The sequence below is a fragment of the Cyprinus carpio genome, chromosome B14, assembly GCF_018340385.1.
Source record: "Cyprinus carpio isolate SPL01 chromosome B14, ASM1834038v1, whole genome shotgun sequence".
NCBI classification, from domain to species: Eukaryota; Metazoa; Chordata; class Actinopteri; order Cypriniformes; family Cyprinidae; genus Cyprinus; species Cyprinus carpio.
This window is the reverse complement of record NC_056610.1, coordinates 15,834,807-15,842,712: the sequence shown is the minus strand read 5'-3', so window position 1 is coordinate 15,842,712 and position 7,906 is coordinate 15,834,807. Positions and strand designations below refer to the sequence as shown.

Here is a 7,906-nt window from a genome sequence, read left to right as displayed (position 1 = left end):
ATTTTCTTTGTAATAAATTCTATTTACATTCAGTAAAAATAGCATTAGACCTATTTTCTTTTCTATAAATGTAAATAGAAGTTAGATTTTATTTATACTTAATGCAAATAGTGGCAGATATTTGCATCTCAGTATAATAGTACATTATAAAACAGTATGCAATAATAACGTATCGAATGTAAATTATTAAATACATGTGAGGCACTTTATTTCCACTTTCACATATTTCCTTTTAGTATTTATTGAAAATAAAATGCCTTTCCGATCTGGTATGTGATAAAAAATAAAAAATAAAAAATAGAGGAGATATATATATATATAATATATAATATATATATATATATATATATTATAGATATATATATAGATATATATAAACATAAAAACACATAATACATTATAAAAACACATATACATATATATACACATGGTATATAACATATATAAATATAATATACTATATATTATATACACATATATATTATGACTCATGTAAGTTATTTGTAAGTCTACATAATCTTTGGTTTATTCCCATATTGTTAAACATAAGCTAATCACTTTCCTACGGTCCACAGTTATTCAAGCCTATAATTAAAATTAATTTAAAAATAAATAAATACCCTGCTCCAACACATTTTTCTGAGTCATCGGAGAATGTGGATGCAAAATATGAAATTTGTCCAGCAAAATGTTCAGCAGATGTGCTGATTTCCTAGAGGAACATCCCAGAGATACTGTAGAGATCTTTTGGTCTGGCATATCTTTGCTGCTCTAGAGAGGATTTCCTGGAAGTTACTAGAAGATTTGCTCAGGCTGCTGGTTTAGGCGGCGTTGTCTTAATGATGTCCTTAGGGAAATCCTCTACCTGATACCCACCCAACACCATGTGACCTCCTGTTTATAATGCAAGATACTGCCAGCTGATCCCTCTCTATACATACACACACATACACACGCACACACACACACTGACGCAACAAATCGCAAGCGTTTACTTCAGTCACACAAACATGATTATGCACCAATCTGGTCATTCAGTAATGTATACACACATAAACATATGTGCATAAATACATACTTATGTCTATAATGATGCTGAATGCTGATCAAGTATGTAAAGATTTTGAATTGCTGTTTTAAATTTTACATCATGCTAGACTTCATTAAATATTTCAAGGATTAATATTAACTCATATCTTAAATCTTAACGTTCAATCTATAGCTAAAAAATTGCTATAAATTAGCTAATCTACAAAATTGATGATGACCCCGGGTGGTGTCAACCAGTGGCGCGTGACTTTGAGCCAATGAGCTGAACCTGCAGCACACACAGCAGAATCAGCCAATCAATTTGCTCAAATCTAAAACAAGTCCACAAGCATAATCTACAATGACCAGATTTCTGAAATGGACACCGGGGACATTACTTACGCTAGAGAGAACAAATGTTTTAGGTGTTGTGTTGGAATGTCCTTTTCTCTGTTTGGAAGTATCTACATAATGGTAAATGAAATCAATAATTACATAATAAAAAAAAGAAAATTAGAAAAGAGTAATTTTATTTTTAATGGAAATAATGTTGTTTTTTATGTCATTTATGATTTGTTCTCTGTTATTTAGAAGTTGAGGACTGTTATAAAGAAGAGGTTTTTTTAATTTTTTTTATCATTTTTAGAACAAACAGAGAAGTGCATCAAGAATATATACTGTAAGTCATGATAATATGATGTGATGTTTGTTTAAAGAAGCCTATGCTATATAGAGAGCATTAGGCTTCATATAAAACAAACATATAATTGCAAGAGCAGCCCCAGTTGGGCAAAGGCCAACAAAAATGTGGACTATCACAAGAAAACAGGTCTGGTCACCCTGATGTCCTTGTATTTGGTTAATGGCTGCCAGGCATATCATCAGTTTGCATAGTTGATATACATGTGGCACTAAATTTACATTTCACCTTTAAAAATAGAACAGAACATTTTTAATTGTATTTTACAATTTCCAATTGGATACCATAATTAGAAATGTGGCATTTTAAAACTGCCCAAACTTTTAAAACATGGATGAGTTATATGTGGTCAATCTAAATTTGGCCAGATTTACCCACACACACCAACACATATCACGTGTAGCCCCTAGTCCACTTTCTAACTTGCAGTCTGTTACATCACAGTGTTAAAAGAGTGGGCAGAGACAGGCTTTAAGGGTGATTACAGCAAGTATGAGATTGAACCTGTTGACTAATTAGAGCAGTGAAAGGTTACAGACAGAGAGAAAAAAAGGCAGGCAATTAAAACTTCCCATCAGGCGAACTTCTCTCTCAGCTACTCCTTAATCCTCTATTTGGCACAGCCACCCATTTGCAGAGATGCAGAGATCTTTCTCAAATCACAATAAACTGTAAGTATAATCTGCAGCAAACAACCAAGTACTCCGTTTTGCTCAAAGACGCAAAGGGCCTTGCATTCAGGAAACTTCTAACCCTCTGACTGCAATGACCTGCAGAAATGTCAGCTTTAAAGTTCTGAAGATCAGAGACTGTTGCCTAAGTTTCCTGCTTCTCAAATGTTTCTCCTAAGAGAGAGAAAGAAAAAAAAAATCTTTCTGGAGTTTCAGATCCCTGAAATATATCAAGCCGTGCTCATATTTGTAATATGCATTGAATATGAGCTCATTACTCTTACTATATGTCAATGATAATGTCTATTTTTTTCTAAGCAATTTAAGGAGAAACATCTATGATAAAGTAGATATCTACAAACGAGATATCCATTACATCTTCAAAGCTTTTAAAGTGCAATCTTTTCACAAAACTGTTTGTTCTTTTAGGTGTATCTGTGTGGGGACGAGGTAAACTGGAAGCCACACCTGCGAGAAGCTCTGTGTGTTGTGTCGTTAGCTCTGTAATTAGCAGCTTGTCTGCATGTGAACGCTGCGTGAGATTGTGGTCCTGTGTCTATTTTCTGAGTGATTGAGTTACTGGCATTTGAAAGTAAATGCATTTCACCTTGAATGATAAATGCATGTGAGCTTGTGGCTCTAAATTACAGATTTGTCCTGTTACACCCCAATACTGCAAAATGCAGTTTGGAAATGTTGCCATTTTTGATTCTATATTGTTTAAAAAGAAAATAGTTCTTAAAATTAAAGTAAAGTGGCAAGTGATACAAACATTGTTAAAAGCATTTCCAAATAATGACACTTAAAATAGAGCCAAACGCTGCATTGCACAATGTTATTTTTGGCCAAGATTATTTAAAATGAGCCAAAACAAACATTAAAATAAGTTAAGCAACTAAAAATAAAAATGTTGTATTTACCACCTCAACAATTCTTTTTTTTTATCTTTGAAGAACCAGGGTTCGCACTGCATATATACACTTTTATGGTTATGTTAAGCTCTAAGATATTTCATTATCTATCCTTATTATTATTCCTTATCAGATCTGTTCATCTGTGCTCATATTTGCAATATGCATTCAATTTGAACTCATTACTCTTACTATATGTCAATAATAGTGTCTATTTTTTTTTCTAAGCAATTTAAAGAGAAACATCTTTAATAAAGTAGATATATGGGGATGGGGATGGGGGGGTGTGATTAACGTGGTAACATCCCAATTAACTGGTTAGGATTTGGACATTTGAGTTTATTGTTAAAGGACTATGGAAGGGATCACTTGCCCTGGTGATAACAAATACAATAAGGTGAATAATACAGACTTCAAATCAAACAATTTGACATTACTATCAATATTACTGGAAATAAGTGAAATGCTACAGCTCATTATTTTATTATTAATTATATATATATATATATATATATATATATATATATATATATATATATATATATATATTTTAATATATATATATATTTAATATATATATTTTTTTTTTTTAACTCTTTGTATTCTGGTGGGTGCGGGGGGGGGGAGGGGGGGGGAGTTTTTGGAGTTCATGAGCACTGTGTACTCTCAATGAATGTGGGGTGTAGCAAACTGACTTGAGTGCCAAATGTAGTTTAAATAGATTACTTGGGTTTTAAGCTAACAGTTCTGAATTAATTTTTTGTTCAGGTCAAATTAACTATTCTTGAAATGGCTCACTGTTCAAAATATCAGTTTATAAATCAGCTCATATGCAATCATTCAAAGTCCATTCAAACAAACATTACACAAATCAGTTAATTCCGTAGTTTGGAAAATAAAAATAAATAAAATGATAATACTGACTCATGAAACTCCAGCTGACAAACCCACCGAAATAGATAAAAAACAGCAATACCTGATTGTCCAGTCAGTCAGTCAACATCTGCTCTCCTTTCTTGATTGGACCATCAGCAGTTTTCTCTGTAACCATCCAGGCAGCACTTCCAAATGATGTCTGTATATCCCAAGGTAGAACATCTTTTGGTAGCAAATCTTAATATCCCAACGTACTTTATGTTAAACAATAATCTAACTCAAAGAATTGTACAAAATATACTTATGGCCAGCAATTTTTTTGTTGTTGTTTCCTTTTTTTAAAATGTGTGATTACCCAGTGGTGGACAAAGTCCACAAATCAAGTACTTGAGTAAAAGTACAGATACGTATAATAAAATATCACTCCAGTGAAAGTAAAAGTACTCCTTTTTCAATTTTCCTCAAGTGAAATTATAAAAGTACTCGATTTTTTATGCACTTAAGTAAAAAAGTACCGAAAGATAGATTTTGCAATTTTATATAGGCTACTTAATTTAATTTTATATTAGCACATATTTTTTTATAATCCTACTGCTCAAAATACCTGGGATTTTCCCAAAATAACCACTATATGGAGTCAAGATATATTGTTGTTGTTGATATGGACTACGCTGACGAGAGTGATGTAGTAATGTTCACTGTGAAGCTTCCACTGTGATGTACCCGAGTGAAAACAGATCTGACCATCTGATCCTCACCAGTAAGAAAAACGTGTTTTAAAGTTTGTTGTTTTGCAGAACATCACAGTTATATATGACATGAGAATAAGGACAGTATAATTATATTGTCATAATGATTTTTTTCTTCTCAAACCTTGTATGTGGTGTAAAAACACTCCTGGCCAAATACTCCCAGAGGGCTTCACTTCCAGCTTTGATAATTACTGTAGTTACCATGTTCTGAACATCACAGCCTTTCTTTTCCCCCCAGATGTTATTCTGTCTAGGTAGTTGAATAAAAATATTTGGACTAAAAAATACCTCAACTTAGCACCAGCAAGCTTGTTAGCTAGACAGTTAGCATCAGCTAACAATATTTACTTATTTTCAGCATGGTTACGAATAAACATTTATATCTGTCTACTCGGCTAGTTAATCCAAACAATATAAACATTTATACTGTTGATAGACAATATAAAAACAGACGTCACACGTAGCATTTTAATAAAACAGTTAATGTTACAGCAGCAGGGAATTTGAACGTGCAGGAGTTTTTTTATTTAATCAGTGTTATTTTAATGTGTTTTTTTGTTGTTGTTGTTGTTGTTGTTTACCTAAAATATAGAGACACGATCGACACATGATTGATGTGTTTGCATCGTCTGCATTTAAGCATTTCAGTGGGCTTAAATAGATCACTCTTTACAGCAGATTTAGTTCACAAACAACTGACAGTTCTGACCTAAATATGATTTTCAGTTACCATTATTAATCCTTCATTTCGACATTAATAACATACCTTTAACAGCATCAGACGCGCGCGCGCTCACAAGTGCTTACTTATGAATTCAGTTCACTGTAGACTCGCACTAAACGGTTCATTTGAATCAGTGAGTTGTCGACTCTAGAACAGCTGCAATCGGATCATTCTAATTCAAATCGTTTGTTGCGATTTGCGAACCGATTTAAAAGGTTCATTGAAAAGACTCAGTTCGTTCTTGAATCAGACACCGCTTCTGCGTGTCGCAGCACGTCATATAAGGAGTAACGATATGTTATGCTTTGGAATGTAGTGAAGTAAAAGTAAAAGTTACTCAAAATAAAACTACTCCAGTAAAGTACAGATACTTGAAAATGTACTTAAGTAAGGTAAAGAAGTAAAGCTACTCTGTTACTGACCACCACTGTGCTTACTAGAGCATCATGTGACTTACAAAAAAACTATCATGTGCCTTACAAGAGTAGTAGGGGTGAGGAGATCTCGTGGCATGAGATCTCGCGAGATCTTACTGATCTTGCGAGAAGGTGACGATATCTTCCTGCAGACCTTTCAGATATGTTTTGCATTACACTGGCAGGGTTACAAGGTTTTCTCGATAAAACCCACCCAATTACATGTCAAGGGAGGTCCCCATTAAAAATCGAGTTCCAGGAGTAAAATACACGTTTTTGGTAAAATTCACATTCCAGGGGCTAAATATCAAGTTATTGAGGTTGCTTCATGAAACATGAAAAACAACCCGCAGCAACAGTGTTAAAGTAGCCCAATTTGGTAACACTGTACACTGGCCATTTCATTTCACCATTTCATATGAAAATGAAAATTACGCAGTGAAGTCTTTATCCAGTCAAAAAATAAAATTAAAAATCACAATTTAACGAGAAATTTGTCACATTTTGAATTAATTAATGAAAAGTAGGCCATTACACTTAATCAAATAATGATATGGACTAGTATCTGTAAATATTAAAAAAAAAAAAAAAATCATAAGGCTACTTTCATTCATAAGGCTACAATCCAGAAAAATTAAAACAGAAAAAAAAAAAAAAACAGAATTTGGAAAAAAATAAAACAAAATTTAGGAAAATATAAAATGGATTTCATAGGACCCAAACTATCCCTCAGCTTTCCACATCCCCCAGCTTGGGAACCACTGCTTTATTCTTTCGAATAAAAACAATCGTGTTTTATATATATATATATATATATATATATATATATATATATATATATATATATATATATATATATATATTATATATAGTTTTTTTAATGATTTTTTTTTGTCGTGTGTTTATTTTTACATATGCAAAAATATCCAACAATGGGTGAACGATTGGTTATTTTTGTTTTTTGTTCTTTATTTTTATTTATACTATTTATAATTTTTGTGCAATTACTTGCCTGTTAGTTGAGTTTGTGGCAAAACATTTTGCAGTGTTTACATGTTGTTTATAACTGCATAAAATTTATTAAAATAGATGTTTAATTTCATAAAGTACAATTTGATTTCAAAATGCACCTGCATTTTTTGCATTTTGTGTTTTTCAGTTGAATAAAAGACCATTTTTTTCCCTATATATTTCATTTTTGAGGATTTCTTTAAAAAAAGTCTAAAAATCTTGTCTCGTCTCGTCTCGTGGGATAAGTGTCTCGTCACACCCCTAATGAGTAGACATGAGATATGGCTGTATATCGGCACGGGTGTGTTTCGACCTTAGGTAATCACAGTGTGGCGATATACAGCCATGTCGCACTGCTACAAGTGTGATTATTGCATTTATACAACAATTTGAAGGAGTATGTATTAAAATATATATATATTTTCCGGTTTATTTATATAAACCAACGGAGTGGCTTTATAAACTCCTTTTTGTACAGAACTACTTCCTTTTGCCATGGACTCAAATCTTAGTTTGACAGTTTAACAGCTGAGCCCAAGCCTCCATTACTAATTCAAAAACGTCACTTTACAACTAGTAACGAAGAAACGTTGAGTTGCTTCATTAAAAGCTTATTTGTACTGTATTAAAAGCACTGTATTTTGCGGAACAGAGTATTATGAGAGAGAGATCAATGGAGCGAGTGTGATTACCTGCATCTGATACAAAACGATTTGCTCTGGAACAAATAAGATAAATGGGATCAAAGACTGGGCGTTAGATTTACCCAAAACCAATCGTATGTTATGTTTAACCATTACAGAGACATCAGAGCCA

General features: G+C 32.7%; 1 long non-coding RNA gene across 1 annotated transcript; it reads right to left on the bottom strand.

The window, feature by feature from the left end:
• Window positions 1-2,137: 2,137 nt before the first annotated feature.
• Window positions 2,138-5,836, bottom strand: LOC109076543. Its single transcript, XR_002015424.2, has 3 exons — window positions 5,706-5,836; window positions 4,288-4,386; window positions 2,138-2,574 (listed from the first exon to the last, which is right to left on the bottom strand). It is a non-coding gene; the product is annotated as an uncharacterized LOC109076543 (long non-coding RNA).
• Window positions 5,837-7,906: the final 2,070 nt, after the last annotated feature.